We start from the raw sequence: 21,497 nt of genomic DNA, 5'->3' as shown, positions 1-21,497 counted from the left end.
CTGCTTTATTTTCAGTCCTGTAACATTTTGAAAAAATGAATTTTTTTTGCGAAAGCTGTATTGCAAAATTTATTTTACAAAATCTATTAAACCGATCTTAATGAAATTTACAGTATTGTTTTACTGTATCATAAAGATTTTCTGGGTGAAATATGAAGGTCCTAAGTGTAGCATAAATGGTTGAAAAACGTAAAATGCGAATACTTGTTTTTGTATGTTTTTTTCACAATTATTGCTATTTTGCAACAAGGGTGACTATTTCTTAAATTTTTAACCAATTCTATATTGTAGGAAATTTAATTACGCAACTTTTATGTCAGTACAACTTTTCTCGGAAATGAATACTTTTAAAGTTATAATCAAAAAACCAAGAAAAAAATCGAATTTTTCCTTAATTTTTTGACATTTTGATTATTTAAACAATGTTCCGGACCTTTTTGAGAGGGAGGATAACTCAAATATTATTATTTGATTTATTTTCAAGCAATTTCTGCAAAAACATTTGAGTCACCTCTCAACGTCCAAATGTACTAATATTTTTACAGATGCGCCCTGGTCTATAAAGTCACTCCACAATATTAATAGATACAGCAACAGTACATAATTGATGAAACTATAGTTCATAGGAAAATTTTTATACAAAAATTTAGCATTGTATGCATTCAGCATTCTCAAAAACAAATTAGCACTACTCGAGCAAAAATATTAAAAATGATTTGTTTTCTAGTTCATTAAACGGGATCAAAATTATACAAAAGAAACTATATTATCGATCGCTATGTAAAATAAATACATTATTTTAAATGCGAGAATACACGAATATAACGAATATAAATACCAGGGAGCAAGGGTCGAAGCGATGATACAATCCATTGCTCTCCGTAGTGAGCACAACTTTACAGTATCACGGCTTATGGTTATCTGGTGTGCCCGCTGCAAGTCGCTGACCAATTCAGGTGCTGTAATTGTTGGTTGTCTTCTAGCGGTTAATACTAAAAATCGGTCTTGAGCTGGAGTTGTAGTGCGCTCATGTCCTAGATGACGTTCGGCTTGACTTCCATCGTCACAGAAACGTCGCCACAGTTGACTCATAAATACTTTGGGATACTGATATCCGCTCAGCTACATTAGTTTTCCGCATGCCACATTAAAAAAAGGCATACAGCCCTATTTATCCCATACAATGTTAAATGACTTCGTTCGATGATAAAAAGCAATATTTTCATGCAATAAGTAAACTAGTTTATAGCGTGAACAAAAACGAAACTAGCAGGATATTTACTAAAAAGCTTTACTGCTATCTTCTGTAAAAAGCTTTGTCAAATATTCGTAATCAGGTTTGCCGTTATGTTTTATTCACAAAAATCTACAGGATGAGGAACTGTACAAATTCAATTGAAATTAAACGACCACGTGAATTTATTTTTCTTAATTTTATTATGTTATAAAAATATCCCTAGACAATTTCCCATGTAGATATATATTATAACTTACACATATTTCATATTTATATCGGCAACACCGAGACGCATTCAATTGGGCAGGAGCTGTAAGATAGGGCGTTGCTAAGGTTTTACATTGAGTTGTGCAGACAAATAAGTACATACTATACCGCTCCATTCCATACCTGCTGTACTCGTCAATTCGGCTTACCGAATATGATTCCGCATAATTTCATCGTCATTTTCTATATCAATGAAAACCGAGAATTTAATACGTGAAATAGGTATATCAAAGCAAGGATTGTCCATTTTGCGAGTAGATGCAAGGCTTCTCCCCCACGGAGTAAGTGGCTTTTAGAAGAGCAAACAAACGGAATAATTTTAATTTATCGTACAACACAAATTGTTAATAATACAAGACTAACTGAGCAACAACTGAGGTTCAAAACATTATTTTTAATAACTGTACCATCCAATAAACTGGAAATATATATATATATATATATATATATATATATATATATATATATATATATATATATATATATATATATATATATATATATATATATATATGTATATAAAAACCAAACAGATGAAGTAGAGAATGTGGAAAAAACCCCTTACGAACAATTCACACATCCACCATTTCGGGTTGGGAAAAATTTTTGAATAGAATCAAAGATCCAAACACCAGTTCTTAGAAATGTGTTTCGCCCTCTTCAACCTCTCTGGGCTTATCAATAAAGATGAGAGGTTGAATATCTTTAGACACATTCCAATCAAAAAACAACATTCGAGACCTAGACATAGAAGGTGCGTAAATCTACGGCAAGTCCGACAATGACAGTCTCAAGTTTTAATTCCCTAATTACTTAAAGTAAGTAAAATATATGTTTAAAAACATGAGATGTAGATCCTTGAAACACACTCAGTGATCAAAAGATCCAAGGTTAACGGTTTGACGACCACTCGTACGAAATCAAACAGATGAAGTAGAGAATGTGGAAAAATCCCCTTACGAACAATTCACACATCCACCATTTCATCTGTTTGATTTCGTACGAGTGGTCGTCAAACCGTTAACCTTGGATCTTTTGATCACTGAGTGTGTTTCAAGGATCTACATCTCATGTTTTTAAACATATATTTTACTTACTTTAAGTAATTAGGGAATTAAAACTTGAGACTGTCATTGTCGGACTTGCCGTAGATTTACGCACCTTCTATGTCTAGGTCTCGAATGTTGTTTTTTGATTGGAATGTGTCTAAAGATATTCAACCTCTCATCTTTATTGATAAGCCCAGAGAGGTTGAAGAGGGCGAAACACATTTCTAAGAACTGGTGTTTGGATCTTTGATTCTATTCAAAAAATTTTTCCCAACCCGAAATGGTGGATGTGTGAATTGTTCGTAAGGGGATTTTTCCACATTCTCTACTTCATCTGTTTGATTTCGTACGAGTGGTCGTCAAACCGTTAACCTTGGATCTTTTGATCACTGAGTGTGTTTCAAGGATCTACATCTCATGTTTTTATATATATATATATATATATATATATATATATATATATATATATATATATATATATATATATATATATATATATATATATATATGTAATGGTGTTTCAACAAACTAATGTCACGGGCACGGGTGAATTAAATGGACAAAACTCAGTTGGGACGTCCCCTGTACTAGTCCATATGGTGTGACCGCTCCCGTCTGAAAAAAATTCTGATTCGGTTTCCTTGCGGATTCCTATTCAAAAATGTTCCCTTTAAACAAATCTGAAGGGTGCCGGGCGGAATTTTTGGTCAGAAATTGTTTAAAATATTTTTTTAGGTTTTTTAGGCCATTCTAAAGATCTCTTTAGAGCAGCGGTATCGAAAGTGCGAATTGCCATGATGGTTGCCAACCTTCTTAGAGGAGATGGCACATAAAGAAGAAGAAGGACCATTCTAAACAAGAAAGGTATCTTGTGATTTTTCTAAAAAATTGATAGTTTTCGAGTTATAGGCGATTTAAAATCTGAAAAATGCGAAAATAAGCATTTTCAAGGCTTAGAAACTCATAATATTTAGATTAGTATTTTTGAAGTTGCCAAGTACTTAAATTGTAGTTTAAGCATTCATTTTTAAGATTCTGAAGAGTGATCGGGTCTAACCTTAATTTAGACCGTCGTTTTTTAATTGTTAAATATGTGTGTCTATTCGATTTTTTGCCGGTGCGGCGCGCTCTATTTCAACAATATCCTATTTTCCTCCAAAAAATATATTTTTTTAGATTCTATGGGACATTCTAAATAAAATAGGTTTCTTGTCATTTCTCGCAAAAGTTAATAGTTTTACAATTATAAGCGATTTAAAATCCGAAAAATGCGAAAATACGAATTTTCGGATTTTAAATCGCTTATAACTTTAGAACCGTTAACTTTTGAGAAAAATTACAAGAAACCTATTTTATTTAGAATGTCCCAAAGAATCTGAAAAAAATATTATCGGATGATAATAGGAGATTGTTGAAATAGAACGCGCCGCACCGGCAAAAAAATCGGATAGATACGCTTATTTAACAATTAAAAACGAGGGTCTAAATTAAGGTTAGACCCGATCACTCTTGAGAATCTTGAAAATGAATGTTGAAACTACAATTTAAGTTCTTGTCAACCCTAAAAATACTAATCTAAAATGAGTTTTTAAACCTTGAAAATGCTTATTTTCGCATTTTTCAGATTTTAAATCGCCTACAACTCGAGAACTATCAATTTTTAAGAAAAATTACAAGATACCTTTATTGTTTAGAATGACCCAAAAAACCCAAAAAATATCACCTTTTGGTTCAAAAAGGTGATCTTTTGTATTTGTTTAAAAAATTGTTTAAGCAATTTCTGCCCAAAAATTCCGCCCGGCACCCTTCAGATTTGTTTAAAGGGAACATTTTTGAAAAGGAATCCACAAAGAAACCGAATCAGAAATTTTTTCAAACGGGAGCGGTCTCACCACATGGACTATACACAATAAGTTCAAAATCAAAATATGTAGTAAATAAAAGTATTTCGCGATCACTAGCGCGAAGCTTCATACTATTTTTCTGTATTTTTAAAATGTAAATAATATTTTTAAAATTGAATAATAGTATGATATACATTGTGTACCTGAGGGAGATCTATCTCACTACCCGCCTGTACAGCACGGTAAAATTCCAACAAAGATTAGTTTCCAATACCCAGAATAGGAGTAGAACTAATAGAAATAATAAATAATAATTTCGTTGCGAACCGAAACAAGAGCCATCTTACTTCAGAGAGCGCCAAAAGCACTCTAACTAGTTTCTACCCTTATTGGGGTTTCCACAGCGAGCGCATTTTGATTCTCTCTGAACAACTAAAATTGAGGTCGCCAGCCTCGGTCCACAAACGAAAGATCATGATGACATGGATGCCGTGGCGGCATCTGCTAAAGACGAACGAAAGTTTTACTTTCAATATTAACAATATTGAAAATAAAACTATATTAGAACTAATCTTCTGGTTACACCATTCGCTACTTAGATTTGCAAGCCAACGAATTGCCTGAGATCTATCAGGTTGCATCTCACTACCCGCCTGTCCAGCAAGGTAAAATTTCAACAAAGATTAGTTCCCAAGTCTCCTATTCTGAGTATTAATCTTTTTTTATTTCCTAATTTTACACCCTCTCTCAAAATGCTTTGCAATCGCGATAGGACGTATGGAAGATAAAACACAGTGTCATATAGAATGTAGAGGACTCATCAACAAATTTATTTGAAAGGAATCTATTCCAATAAATTAGAAACTTATATCCTTTGACTTTAAATCTGTCTATAGCAACGTCGCAATTGAAATATTTCAATGAAAATTGTGGAATAACTTCAAAGAGTTTACTTCTGCTCCTTGAAGAATTTTATTGGAGGGTGTGAAATTCTATCTTAGTTCTACGTTTTTTTGATTATGAAATGAAATTTCAGCAGTGATAACAATGGGTTGAGCAATTTCGGGAAAATTGCAAACTTGTAGGTAATGGAAATATTAGAAACTAAGTCATATTCTAAATTTAACTACAACTTATTCCAGTGCAATATTCTCCAAACGATAAATCGATGACTGCTTATTTTGTATTCCAAATAACGAAGTTAACAAATGTTTAATAGCTCTCATAATAAAATACAATTTAGTTAGAAATACAAAATAATAACAAAATTAATTACGTTTCTTGACTTATGTTTCCAATACAAAAACAACCATTACCGAAGAACTGCAAAGTGTAAACTGATTTAGAAAAGATATTGATTCTGGAAAATATTTCAATTTTACCACCATTGCACCAATATCACACAAAAATAATGTTGTTTAGTATTATGAGATACAGCGATTAATTTAACTGGCAATATTAGTTCGAAAATCTGAGACAAGTCAAAAATATTTTAGAATATATAGGGGGGAGTCAGTAGAGATTTTGACTTCGGAAAAATCAAACAAGATAGAACTTTTTGTAATTTGATTAAGAAATGTTTAATAAACAACATATTAAAAAGTTCTACTCCAGAAGTGAGTGCTTGATTTTTTATTAAACAAATGAACTGCAAAATTAATGGTTTTTTAAATACCTACGAATATATAAATCTTAGAAAAAACTGACCTGTCCATTGAAAAATTTAGAAAATTTTACACAAAAAAACCCTATAAAAAGATTTTTCTAAAGGTAAATATATAGCTTCTATAATTTTTTATTTATAAAGCTATTTCTCACAAACATTGGCGCACTGTATACTAGCGTTCGGCGAAGCACACGGTTGAGTTATTTTAATATATTTCTTTAACTAATGGATCAACTGAAATTTTACAAATTGCACATGAAAGAAGAATATTTAAGCTATCTTATAGTTATAATAAAAATAAATTAAATGTATAGGCATAAGTACGGTGTAGGCGGAAAATGAGACTTACATGAATTTTGTTTAAAAATGTAAATTTTATAGCGTTTGATATCTTATAGCGTTTTTTTTTTGAGTTCTTATACAGTATGTCTGCGTAACTTGGAACCTATTGATAACTTTTTTATTACTTATCAGTTTTACGAAAAAAAGTTATTCTTTATAAAATACTTTGCATCGTATAGAATCTAAGATACAACCATCATATATCAAATTTTATACGAGGTATGCCAGAAAATATGAATTTCGCTCAAGAGTAAAGTACCTATAAATTTCACAATATCGAAAATTGTTATTAACAAAAGTTGTTTGTAATTAAAAACTATGTGAAATATTGTGAACTATAAAGGTACTTAGCTGTTAAGCGAAATTCATATTTTTTTACATACCTCGTATAAAATTGAAATAGTTTGATATCTGACGGCTGCATCTTAGATTTTAGACCAGGTAGAGCATTTTATGAAGAATAACTATTTTTCGTAAAATTGATAATAAAATAGTTATCATAATTGTAATAAAATGAAGTTGAGTATCCGCAATTTGAGAACAAGTTGCATTTTTTTTTCAATTAGAAGGATGTAATTGCATATTAATACATAGTTTTTAATCCCAAACTACTTTTCATAAAAACAATTTTTGATATTCTGAAATATAAAGGTACTTTACTCTTTAACGAAATTCATATTTTTGACATAACTCGTATAAAATTCATAAAATTTGATATCTGATGGTTGAGTTTTAGATTTTTGACTATCCAGAGCATTTTATGAAGAATAACTTTTTTTCGTAAAATTGATAATAAAAAAGTTTTCCATGAGGTCCCTAGCTACGCAGACATACTGTATATAAGAGCTTCTGTATAAGAATTTTCAAATTGTAATGCCATATTCGAATTCAGCGTAATCAAAAAACAAAATAGAATCATATTTTATCAAAGTAAAATGATGAATATTTCAACGATATTTATAAAATTATTTATACAAAACAATTATTATTGTTATTGTTTAAATGATTAATAAACAATTAATGGCTAAATCTGTGAGTAGAGCTTTTTACGTTAACATGTATATAAACTAACAAAAAAGTTTAGAAAAATATAAGGTTGTTTGAATTTTTCCGAAACAATGCATGTTTTCGTTCTTTATTGACTCCCCTAATAATAATTACCACGGTATTTTACAATCCTTTTAGAAAAAGAAGCGTAGTCATTAAAAATCTTTCTGCCAACAATCCTGAAAAAAATTTAATACTTAATATATTGTTAACACCACCACATTTTTCCGAACGATGTATTTGCGAACAAATGCCAAAAATGCTTTCTAGCTATAACTTAAATGTTGTTAAAGTAAATTGTATACCGGGTGTGTCAAAAGAGCGAGATGACCAAACATTTCGCGAAATTTACATTCGATCAAATAACTCAAAAACACTTGTTCAATACGTATTTTAATTTATTGTTTAAGTTTAAGATAATATTTTGGCATTATAATTTAAATATGATTTCTGGCATATGACCACCATTGCTGGCTGTGACGTACTCTATCTGGAGATCCAATTGTCGATTACTATTTCAAACATTTCTGGCTGTATATCGGCAATAATGCGGCGAATGTTGCCCTCCAAGTGATTAATTTTTTCAGGCTTGTCGGCGTAGACTAGCGACTTCACATAATCCCACAGAAAATAGTCTAGCGGTGTTAAATCTTGGAGGATCTTGGAGGCCAATTCACGAGTCCGGAACGTGGAACTATATGCGGTTACCAAACGTTTTTCAATAAATCAATTGTGGCACGAGCTGTGTAACATGTTGCATCGTCTTGTTGAAACCACAGCTCCTGCACATCATGGTTGTTCAATTGAGAAATGGAAAAGTCACTAATCATGGCTCTATAGTGGTCACTAAAGTCCGGATTATAAGCATTTTGCTTTTTTGCTTATAATTAGGATTTTTAGTAAAAATGGTAAGCAACAAAGATATGTTGCTTATCTTTGTTTATTTTACTTCTTATGATAAACTATAGTGAAATTTCATGTTATTTCCTGTTTTAAGCAAAATTCTATGAAGTATACAGAGCTATAAAACTCCAATAATTCAATAAACCATAAGAATGTTAATCCCTTAGGCTTAGCAGATAAACGGGAAAATCCATAGTTATACCTGTCATGTAATAAACTAATATTTGTCTGCAGACAGCCCAAAGGACATCGCACACATCTTATGGAAAATATAATGTCACTCAAATTCAATAAAATTTATACGAATAGATTCGTTTTAAATTAACGGTCAAATCTTATCATTGCGCCAACTCTTAATTATGATTAATTACGGCGCAAATTGCAATTAAAGTTTATCGAAATCACATTTTTGGAGTCAGTAAAAGTGTCAGTTACAATCACTATTGCTCTGGGTACTATTCAAAAGAGCTTAAGTCCCGCTGGGCCTAAGCGGATTAGTGAAACTAATCCGCTGATTTATGAAGTACCGACAATTTGGGTATTTTAAAATATTTTTTCTCTCTCAACTTATGTACGTACCCATTTGATTTCAGATTTATTTATATCAATTTCTGCTCTTATTATTGAAAATATAGAGTTGGCGCAATGATAAGATTTGACCGTTAATTTAAAACGAATCTATTCGTATAAATTTTATTGAATTTGAGTGACATTATATTTTCCATAAGATGTGTGCGATGTCCTTTAATATATTTTTGTAAAATAATACCGGTACATTTGTCTAAATTTAAATACGCACCAATCACATCTGCAGATGTTGAAAGAACTTTTTCTACGTATAAATATATATGTATACAGATAGAAGACATAGATTTATACAAGAAAATTTTGAAAAACATATTATTGTTAATAGTTTTTATGCTAATGGCCATGAATAAAAAATATATTTTTCTACGGCCGTGCTAAAAGAGCCACTTTCACGCACGCATTTCGTTTCCGAAAGTTGCACTTTCCCGCACGGCACCTTGTAATTTAGCATTATAATATATTATAATACATGCAATAAACTAATATGTAGATATTATTTACTAATTTATTTCAAATTTATCTTATTGAGTTCATGTTTTAATGAAATTAGCGCGATAGTTCAATGAAATAAAATTATTTTGACATAATATTTAAAAGTCAGATCACTGTAGACTGTAGACAATAACAATGGTTTTGAATCGTCGTCATGGAAACCAATATCATCGTCGTGGTAACCCATTATATTGAAAGTTTGGTTTTGACAACCTTGTCAAAGAATTAATTTGTGTATTTTCACTTCTAAATACAAATTTATATAACTCTATTTTTTGTGGCTTTTTTCCAAACGTACGGCCCTAGAAAAAATATTGTTCCTAACTCATGCGGAAAGTGTCTTCCCCGCACTCGACTGCTTACCCGAACTCCGCTATCGCGTCGTTCGGGTCAACGGCAGTCTCGTGCGAGAAAGTATCATTTTCCGCACTAGTTAGAAAAATAACTATAATATGTTAATTATTTTTCGATTTTTTTTTATTATATTATACTTTGGTAATTTTTTATTTATTGTTAATAATACGATAATTAAAAATAAATGTAATTTAATATTAATGTCCTTTATTCATATTTATATCGTTATATCCATGTTTACTTACACGTTTTTTTCTTGAACCTTGCTTATTTCATAAGAACTTTGCTTATTTTTGCGACATTTTGGCTCATATAAGTGCTTATTTTGACCTTTCTGTCATGCTTATAATCCGGACTTTAGTGATCACCATTTACTGTAACGTTCTGGCCAGCAACGTTTTTGAAGAAGTACGGCTCAATGATTCCACGGGCCCATAAATCACACAATCGGTGTAATGGTGTCTCAACATACACTTGAGGATTACCTTCACTCCAAATGTAGTAGTATATAGTAGTATAGTAGTATAGGTAGTTTTGTTTGTTGACGTAGCCATTTAACAATAAGTCGCTTATGAAAATCGGGATCAACGGCTATTTCGTTTTGGACCCATTCACTGAATCTACGCCTTGCTAAGTGATCGTGTAGCTTCAGTGCTTGCACGGGTTGGATTATGTAAGCACGCAAACCAAGATCTTTTCGCAAAATCTTCCATAAAGTGGATGGACACATCGCCAACTGCTGTGCACGATGTTGTATAGACTGATTCAGGTCTTCCTATATGCTACGCTCTACAGCAGCAACAACTTTTTCTGTACGTACAGAACGACGTATAGACAAGGCGAAAACGGCGGGTTCGAAGGGAGAAATATTCCCATGAGATTTTTTTGCATAATCACATTCGTGAGACATCCCAGAATAAGGTTCAAGAAGTCGCCCAAGTGAAAAGTGGGCCAATTTTTTTTAACAACTAAGGTTGATCGTTTTCGACTTATAAGCAATTTAAAATTGAAAAAAACGAAAAATGGCGATTTTCAAGGCTTAATAACTCGGTTAAAAGTTATTATTATGAAAGTCAATATATGACTAAATCAAAGTTTGAAGCCCCCCCTACAAGATCCTGAAGAAATTTTTGTCATTATTTTATTACTAAGCTGTTATTTTTAAGTAATAATAATAAGCGCCATGCACGTGTGCGGGGCTGTAAATGCTGAGTGCGAGAGAGAAGCTATTCCAGCAGTCCAATTGTGCATCTTACTCGCACTCACATTTACAGCAGCGTCAATACGATACAACCACTCATTGTTATTAATTAAAAATAACAGCTTAGTAGTAAATTAATGACACAGATTTCTTCAGGATCATGTAACGGCGACTTTAAACTTTGATTTAGTCACTTTCTGACTTTCAAAATAATAATTTTTGACCGAGTTATTAAGCCTTAAAAATGGCCATTTTCGCGTTTTTCAAATTTTAACTTGCTTATAACTCGAAAAAGATCAACTTTAGAGAAAAATAAGAGACCTTTTTTGTCCAGAATGGTCCTAAAAACCTAAAAAAAAATTAGTCCGGGCCAAAATATTGATTTTTGCAATTTGATTAAAAAAAAATTGTTAAAAAAAAATTGGCCCACTTTTCTCGTGGGCGACTTCTTGAACCTTATTCTGGGATGTCTCACGAATGTGATTATGCAAAAATATCTCATGGAAATATTTTTCCCAACGAACCCGCCGTTTCCGCCTTGTCTAGTATCTATGGATGCATATTATCTTTTATCATTTAGAGCAGCGGTTCTCAATCTGTGGTACATATCATTAATTGAGGTGGTACACAAAACGGAAAAACAGCCAAAATCAGCACCACTATTATAGCTAATTAGATCTCCTAGCTAGAAGGTATTTCAGTTAGTTGGCACTGAAAATAATAAAAAGTATTTGGTGGTACATGACTCAAAAAGGTTTCCGCCCTGGGTATGGTACAAATGACCATATAACTTGCCTAAAGGTCCTAATCGAAAAAACTGTGGAGTACAACCGGCCGCTAGTTCTAGTATTTGTTGACTACAAAAAAGCCTTTGACACTATCGAAATAGTAGCCATCTTAAGAGCTTTGAGAGATTGTAGAATCTACTACCGATATTCCAACATTATTCAACATATACGAGGGTATAAGCCCTCGTATAAGCAAATGGGTAGACCAAAGCTGAGGTGGATGGACGGGGTAACACAGGATGCCGAGAAGATCGGAGTCGGCAACTGGAAAATGCAAGCAAGGGACAGAACAGAATGGCGTAGAAAGCTTGAGAAGGTCGAGGCCCTCTAAGGGCTGTAGCACCAAGATGATGATGATGATGCAAATGCCATAACAGCAATAAACCTCTATACCCAAACTCAAAAAATAAAACTAAAAAGGGGAGTTAGACAAGGAGACAACATGTCACCAAAACTATTCAATGCCGTAATGCAGCATGCATTCCAGATGTTAGAATGGGAAAACAGAGGTTTCAATGTCGATGCCGAAAGGCTGAACCACCTACGATTTGAAGATGATATACTTTTAATAACCGACGACTTAAAGGAAGCCCACAAAATGCTGCAAGAACTACAACGAGTTTCTCAAAAAGTAGGGTTGGAAATAAACTTTGGGAAAATTAAAATGATGACCAATTTAGTATCTAGCGGACCACTGACACTAGAAAACTGCCATATCGAAACAGTTCACAAATACATCTATCTGGGCCACGAAATACAAATAATTAGAGACAACCAAACATGCGAATTATCTAGAAGAATAGCTTTAGGATGGGCAGCGTATGGCAAACTAAGAGACGTGTTCAAGGAAAACATCCCAATAAAGCTAAAAAGAAAAGCATTTAACCAGTGCGTACTTCCGGTGCTTACTTATGGAGCTGAAATACTGACACTGACTAAAACATTAATAAGAAAATTACATGTAGCACAACGAAAAATGGAAAGATCCATGCTTGGCTTAACTTTGAGAGACAGAATACGAAATGATGAGTTACGGCGAATAACTGGAATGGAAGACATCATAAAGCGCATTACGAAGTTGAAGTGAAAATGGTCAGGACACCTCGCAAGACAGAGAGACAACAGATGGACAAGGAAGATCTTAGAGTGGCGGCCAAGGGGGACAAACGAAGTCGTGGAAGACCACCTACCAGATGGACCGACGATATTAAGAGAATAGCGACAAACTGGATTGCAGCTGCCCAGGACAGAGAAGGGTGGAGACATATTGAGGAGGCCTATGTCCGACAGTGGACAAATTTGGCTGTGTGATGATGATGATGATGACTCAAAAAGATTGAGAACCGCTGATTTAGAGTCAATGTGGAATGAAAACCTTCAAGAGTTATCGAATTAATTGCTCTGATGGACTTTTATGGTGACCATAAAATGGACATAGTGCGCGATACATATTTCGAACAGAATTTCAAAATAAATTTGAGCAATTTGGAAGCGTTGTTCATGCACCAGTATATTCATGCTGACATGCCAAACCAAACTAAACATAAATCACATGACAGCTGTCAAAATGGCTGCCGGTTCAAAAAGTGTTGTAAACATACATTTCTATACCTATAAAAAACACCCTATATTTTAAATTTCTAGATTTTTTTGTGGAACTGTAGGTGACAAGTAGGCTGATTCGACTCTGTTTCCAACTTTTTCTGACAAAGTTGTTTGTCTCATAGACACTTTCTAAATAAAATATTATTTTGTCCCAATTGGAGTCAGCAGAAAAATATCATAAAAAGTAAATATGATTCAAGCTTCGTCGCAGAACGACACCCCCTAATTCATTATTCGTTTATTAAAAAATTCACGACTTTGTGCTGTACATTATCAGTTCAATGAAGTAAAATTTTATTTACAATTGACAAGAGTTTCTCTATTATCGACGTATTCCTTTGTTCAACCTTCCTTTATTTATCTAATCAGTCTTTATCAGAATTTTAATGTAGGATAGGGGTACATTTAGGTATTTAATTTTTAATCAGTTTTATAGTTTATTATATATTTGGCTTTGAAGAGGTTACAAAAGATTTTAGTGCGGATATGTACTCGACGTAAAGTGGACGCGACGTATTAAGTTGTTTGTTGTTATTGGTGTTTTGTTGTTTAATAATATGTGGACAAATAAAGGTAATGTACAAACACACTTTTAAATTGCTGTTAATGTATTCACTATTTTAACTAAGTACTCTTATAACAGATACTGGTATTAAAGTAGATGTAGATAAAGAAGGAGGTATTTTTTGTTAAGTGTATTAGCTCTTTTATTGGTTTGTTTTGACTACTCGATCATCGTTATAAGTATGTATCTAATTAGGTACAATTTGAAAAATAAATTGTGTTTACTTTGATTTTTGAAATTTTTTATAGGTATTTAGGCATGCTGGTTTCAAAACTGTTATAAGTTTTTCTCTATCACGTCAAGTTTTTTTTCTATCCCACAATCTATTCTAGTATGGATCATCGGAAGCTCTATTGCTCTCCTATTGGCTGACGCTGACTGACTGAGGTAGATGGGATTTGATCAGCAAGACTTAAATGATTTAGTGCGTGATTTCTAGGGGTCGACAAGACAAGAATTCTTGTCTTGATAACAACTTCTTGTCTTGTCTTGGAGAAAAAATCAAGAAATTTAAAAAATCTTGTCTTGACGTTTTCTTGACATCTTATATCTTGTCTTGACTTAAGAAATTTCAAGATCTTGAAATTTCTTCATTACCTGGTCCGGTGATTCCCTGGCGACCTTTTTATTGCGTTGCGTGCTAACACGGCCTAATAGATCCCAGAATGACCTATAGAACTCAATACCAGAGCCGAAAAATACTTAAATGAGCCTAGGTCAGAAGATGCTGAAACTGAGAATATACTTGATTGGTATAGAAGACACGAAAATATCTACCGGTAATTATCGAAAATGGCCAATGATTTTCTCGGAACGCTAACAACATGTGTACCTGCTTAAAGACTATTTTCAAGAGCAGCTTTTTTTTTCAAAGTCAAGAAATCGGCTAGACGTTGACTCCATAAGAAGTATTATCTGCCTTAATTCATGGTTTATCAATTCCGATTAAAAAATTTATGTTACATTTACATGATTTACATTTTTGTAAATCGTTTTAATCAAAAAAGTGTTCAATACATTAAAGTAGGTACGTTATTTTATGTTAAAATATATTATGTTTTTCACAAATAAATACGTTTTAGAGTTTTCATTATTATCTAGTCAAGATATTTCAAGATTTCTTGATTTCTTGACAAGAAATCTTGGCATTGACATAAAATTTCCTGTCTTGTCTTGAAATCTAAAATTACTTCTTGTCTTGATCTTGTCTTGAAATCAAGACAAGATCTTGAAATTTTCAAGAATTTGGCGACCCCTAGTCATCATCATCATTCTCTTTGCCTTATCCCTATGCGAGGTCGGCTTCCCTAATTGCATTTCTCCACACAATTCTATCTTGGGTCATCACTGTCAATCCCCTTTCCCAACATGTCCGCCTTATCGTCTCCCCCCAGGTCTTCTTTGGTCTTCCTCTCCTACTCCTTCCAGGAATCTGCACTTCAGCTATTCTTCGTATTGGGTGATTAACGTCTCGACGTTGAACATGATCAAACCATCTTTACCTATGCTCTCTCATTTGGGCATCAATATGTGCCACACCTAGACTTCCCCTAATATACTCATTTCTAATTGTATCCTTCTTTGTCACTCCACTCATCCATCTAAGCATTCTCATTTCCACCAAATGCATTCGTTGTTCCTCTTCCTTCTTCACTGCCCAACATTCAGTTCCGTACATCATAGCCGGCTTTATGGCTGTTTTATAGAATTTTCCCTTCAGCTTCATTGGAATTTTTCTGTCAAACAACACACCACTCGCTTCTTTCCACTTCATCCATCTAGCCCTAATTCTACTGCATGCATCTCCATCTATTTCTCCATTACTTTGTAATACCGATCCCAGGTACTTAAAACTATTTCTTTTTACAATCAGTTCACCATCCAAAGATACCATTTTATTTGTAGTAACTCCATTTTTAAATGAACATTCCAAATACTCTGTTTTTGTCCTACTAAGTTTTAAACCTTTTTCCTCCAGAGCTTGCCTCCACTGTTCCAGTTTTTGTTCTAAGTCTCTTTCACTATTTCCTATTAACACATCATCAGCATACATTAAGCACCATGGAATGTTACCCTGTAGTTTCGCTGTTATCTGGTCCAAAACTAATGAGAATAAATACAGACTAAGCACAGAGCTTTGGTGCAATCCTACTTTCACATGAAATTTATCAGTCTCTCCCACACCTGTCCTAACACTAGTCGTTACTCCCTCATACATATCCCTCACAATCTTTACATATTCACCAGGGATTCCTTTCTTATTGAGTGCCCACTACAGAATCTCTCGAGGAACTCTATCATATGCTTTCTCAAGATCAATGAATACCATATGAGCGTTTGTTCCTTTACTCCTGTATACATTAACTGCCTTATAATGAAAATTGCATCTGTTGTTGATCTGCCCTGCATAAAGCCAAATTGATTCTCGGATTTTTCGGTCTCTTCACGTATCCGTCTATCAGTTACTCTTTCCCATATTTTCATGGTGTGGCTAAACAGTTTTATAGCCAGTTTGTACATTGTTGTATATCTCCCTTGTTTTTATAGACAGGTACTAGTATACTGCTTCTCCATTCGTCTGGCATTTGTCCAACTTCCATAATTCTATTAAATAAACCTGCTGGCCACCTTGTTCCTGTCTCTCCCAATGCTCTCCATACTTACCTAGGAATATCATCTGGTCCTACCGCTTTTCCTTTCTTTATTTTTTGAAGAACTTGAGCCACTTCTTCGTTTGTTATTTTGGTGACCATTGTTGCTACTGTCTCCGTTTACTCTACAGGCTGTCTGTCAAATTCTTCATTTAATAAGCTGTCAAAGTACTTTCTCCATCTCTTCTTGACATCCTTTTCGTGAACTAGTATTTTATTATTTTCATCTCGGGTACATCTAATCTGATTAAAATCTTTTGCTTTCTTTGCTCTCTGTTTGGCTATTTTATATATCTTCGTTTCGCCTTCCCTGGTATCCAGTTGATCATATAGGTTTGAATACGCTTCTGCTTTGGCTTTTGCTACTGCTACTTTCGCTTCCTTTTTTGCCACCATATAGTTTTGAAGATCTGTGTCGGATCTGGTTTCTTGCCACTTTTTATATAATTTTCCCTTCACTTTTATTTTTCCTTGTACTTCGTTTGACCACCACCAAGTCTCTTTATCCGCAAACTTTTTTCCTGACGTTTTCCCAAGTATTTCAATAGCAGTCTCTCTAATACTACTGGCCATTTTTCTCCAAATTGTATTAGGGCTTCCTTTCATGTTCCAACATATTTTGTTTACTATTCTTTCCCTGAATAGGCCTTCCTTTTCATCTTTTAGCATCCACCACTTGATTTTTTGTGGTCCTCTCCGATATTTTGGTTTAGCTTCCCTTTTTACTTCAATGTCCAGAACAAGCAGCTTATGTTGTTGGCTTACTGTTTCACTAACTATTACCTTGCAGTCCTTGCATTCACGTATGTCTTCTTTCCTTATCATGAAATAGTCTATTTGGGATTGATGTTGTCCACTTTTGTACGTAATAAGATGAGTTTCTCTCTTTTTAAAGAATGTGTTAACAATCGCCATATCTAGTGCTATTGATAATTCAAGCATATCATCTCCAGCTTCATTTGTAGTTCCAAAGCCTAATCCCCCATGTATTGCTTCGTATCCTGCCTAGGCTTGGCCCACATGTGCATTGAAATCACCTCCTATTATAACTTTCTTATCTGACGGAATATCACTCAGGACGTCTCCTAATTGGTCATAAAAAGCTCTTCTTTCATTCTCACCCAGACCTGTTTGAGGAGCATACACACACACAACATTCAATACCTCTTTATCAATTACAAATTTCACTGACATCATTCTATCACTCGTTCTTACAACTTCCACTACGTTATCTTTCATTTCACTGTCAGCAATTATACCAACTCCATATCTAGTATTACTACTCCCTGCATACCACAATTTGTAACCTTCATCTAGTTATTTCGCCCTTTGTCCTTTCCACCTAGTTTCTTGAATACAAGCAATTTGAACTCTCCTTCGTTTGAGCGCATCCACTAACTCTTACCTGTAAGACTAAAACTAGACTCTTACCTGTAAGACTACCAAGATTCCACGACCCTATTCTGATTTTTCTCACCTGCAATGGTGTTCCCCCTGAGATAGTCCTCACCCGGAAATCCGAACGGAGGCTCATTTTACTTCCGGCATATTTTACCTCAGGAGATGCCATCATTTCAGTATAAGTTTTTATATCATTGGAGAAGGTATTTTCATTATTATGGCCTGAAAAGATTTTGTTTGGATATTTGATGCCTGAATGCCTTTTCTATCAGCACCATACCCTGCTCTGCACGTTTAGCCAATACACCACCAATGAAACCAAAGTGCAGTATTACCCCACACCCGCCTGAATTTTTCTGTATAGGCCAGGATCCCTACTGTAATGACTGCCCTATAAGCCAATGTATTGTTGCCCGTATCCCGCCACTAGGAGGCATGTACTTTATTCGGGATCACTATAATTGTAAATAATTACGCATAACTCTGAATAGTACCAATAAATACCAAGTAATAATAAAAACGTATCCTTTGCCCCTTCTCCAGTTGCCTTTTCAGCCGATTTAATCCAATAGTTTATGATTTCTTTCGTTGTCCAAAAGGTCACCGTGAGATATCCTCACAACCTCACATGCTTCGTCGTAATCTATAAAAAATAAATCAAAAGAATACCTGCCTATCTATACGAAACCATAAGTTATGTTATTTTTCAAAATGTTAGGAGATAACAATACTGGACACGTTTAAATGTGAATATTTCTGTGTAACCCGTAGAGAATTGTCGATAATCATAAAAAAAACAGCGATTTGTGAATCAGGTTCTCCAGCATTAGTCAGCCATCGTGAAAGCATAAGCGCCCATCGTGATTGGTCGAGAGGGATTCGGAATGAGGTATTAAACTTGTTTGCTGTCAATTTAATTGGTGTAATAATTTATTAGTTTATAAAAAGAGCTATAAATTGTTTAGTAGTATATTCAACTGTTCCAGAGGAAGTAAATCCGCTTTTTGAAATGCTATTTTAATGCAAATTTAAAATACTTAATGAGGATAATCGTTCTCGCTTTAAAATGAAAATCAAGTTAATAAACATATTTATGTATTTCCTGAAACTAGAAACAATATTTATATCTCCGATGGAAAGCTCCTTAGTGTAATTCAATACTAGATTTGTGATTTGTTCTCGATTAGTGTAATAATATCGGGTATTATGATCGGTCTGTGGGGGAGCAGTACGGCAAGGGATAAGGGTTGCGGCTCAGTGATACTCCTCCATAGATGCCTACCGGAAGGGCGCTGACAACAAAACAATGCATAGGAATTACTAGTACTTCTTCACTACTTGTTTTCTACTTATTCTTTCTTACCTGTAGTTTCCAAACAAAGCTTTCTGTTTCTTCTATCTTGATTTTAGACAAATTGACTGCTTTTCTTTTCATATAGCTACCTACTAGGTACTTAGGTTGTGGCCCCACCTTTTTCGAGGACGGTCCGAAAAAGTCTTCCTTCTTCTATAATTCTGTTAATACATTCCTTCCACTTCGTTTTAATTTTTAATGCCCATTGCCACGTCACCTACCAATTAAAACCCTCTCGTAGACCCGAGATATCTCTGACAAATTCACTAGCGCAGAAACAACATGGTGATACCAGTGCAGCAAGTTGTCAATTGCGCAGTCATTGAATCTATCTGTTTATCTATGTGTGTGGCATTTGGGAACAAATATAGTATCTCATTAGAGTCATACATAAAGACGTTAAAAATATTTCTGACAAGAACCCTCGTTGTTCGTCTTCTAGGTATTCCTAGGGATTTGCATCGTTCATTGAGTTCATTTGTTCTAAACGTTGTTGTAAGTTTTAATGTGGTATCAGTAAATTTATATGTCTGTAACAGTTCCCCGGATCTCCGGGGGAACACGGTTAAATGATAAAAGCCTAACCCAATTGAACTTACGAAGTAAAATGAAGATCCGAACATGGAACGTGCAAAGTTTGTATGAAGCTGGGAAGCTGACTAACGTAATCCAAGAAGTAAAGAGATTGAAAAAAGATGTCTTGGAGATAGCAGAAACATGGTGGCCAGATGTAGGAAGGTGTGCTGTCGAAGGGGCAGTTATGTACTATTCTGGAAACCAGGATAAAAACCACAGAAAGGGAGTAGGTAAATTATCTGCATCGGTAATACAGTTCTTCCCACTCTCAGACCGTATGGCCTTACTCAAACTGAAAGCCAGTCCAGTCAATATCAACATAATTCAGGTTTATGCCCCAACATCGGACTCAACAGAAGAAGATATAGAAATGTTCTAAGAACTTAAACAACTGCTTAGTAACGTTAAGAGACATGAAGTAAACCCCATAATGGTCGACTTTAATGCCAAGATAGGGAGAGGTAGAGACGACGATTTAATAGGCCCGTACGGCCTGGGAGAGAGAAATGACCGAGGCGAACGACTGTATCAATTTTGCCAAGAGGAAGATATGAAAATATCTAATACCTGGTTCAAGCTACCACCTAGACGCTTATAAACATGGAAAGCCCCAGCGGACCGCCCCGAGAGTATAGTTCGAAACCAGATCGATTACATAATGGTTAACAAAAGATTTGGATCATCAATAACTAGAACTTGTACATACTCTGGCGCCGATGTCCCATCAGACCATGTCCTTCTCTTAGCAGAATTAAAAATAAAAATCACTAATATGAGGAGACGCAAACCAGAACCAACAATAGACTATGCTAAACTTAAAGATGAGAATACTAGAATAAGTATGAAATTAAACAAAGAACTAACAAAGAATACAAAAGTAGAACTAGAAAGAGAAAGTAGAACTAGAAAGAGAAGTTAATTTGGATAACACATGGAGAGCCATAGAGGAAACAATGACGGATACAGTTAAAAAAGAATTAGGTTATAAACAAAAAATATATAAAAAAAGTTGGATCACTGACGAAATCCTGGCAATGTTCGAAGAAAGAAGAAAACATAAAAACCAAGGGAACCGAGACAAATATCGAAAACAACAACAACGCATAAGAAGAGAGATAAGAACGGTAAAAAATAAGTGGCTAAAAAACAGTGTGAGGAAATGGAACAGTTACAAAAACAACATGATGACCACAATCTACATAAGAAACTAAAGGAGGTAGCTGGAATATACAGAAAAAGAAGTTTTCTAACTTAGAAAATGAACAAGAAAAAATGGCACAAGATGATAGAGAGAGGAAACTCATATGGGAAAAATACATCAAAAATCTCTTTGCGGACGAGAGGCCTGAGATAGAAGTCGTTCAGGAACAATTGATAGATATTAACAACCTATCTGGTCCCGAGATCACAATTGAAGAAATTACTAGAGCAATAAATACCTCGAGAGACGGGAAAGCAGTTGGACCTGATCAAATTCCTGTTGTTACTCAGATTGTTAGATGAAGAGGGAATTACGATACTCCAAAGATTTTTCAACCAAATCTATAAAAAAGGAAAATTCCCTGTT

The 21,497-nt window shown here is 34.2% G+C and overlaps 1 protein-coding gene across 4 annotated transcripts in view; it reads left to right on the top strand.

Annotated features, from left to right (window-relative positions):
- LOC126883261 (ephrin-A4) overlaps window positions 1–21,497 on the top strand; it is a 443,595-nt gene that overhangs the window by 177,832 nt on the left and 244,266 nt on the right. For 2 of the 4 annotated variants that reach the window (XM_050648575.1, XM_050648574.1), the window contains exon 1: window positions 13,832–13,956. The exons of 1 other annotated variant lie outside the window; for it this stretch is intronic. The gene's annotated coding sequence lies outside the window, so the exon portion shown is untranslated. Of the gene's footprint in view, window positions 1–13,821; window positions 13,957–21,497 lie in introns of those variants that run through there. One more of the 4 variants, XM_050648572.1, reaches the window with a different exon arrangement.

Source organism: Diabrotica virgifera, chromosome 4 (genome assembly GCF_917563875.1).
Source record: "Diabrotica virgifera virgifera chromosome 4, PGI_DIABVI_V3a".
NCBI classification, from domain to species: domain Eukaryota; kingdom Metazoa; phylum Arthropoda; class Insecta; order Coleoptera; family Chrysomelidae; genus Diabrotica; species Diabrotica virgifera.
Note: the sequence above shows the minus strand (reverse complement) of the source record. Positions and strands in the feature narration are given on the sequence as shown.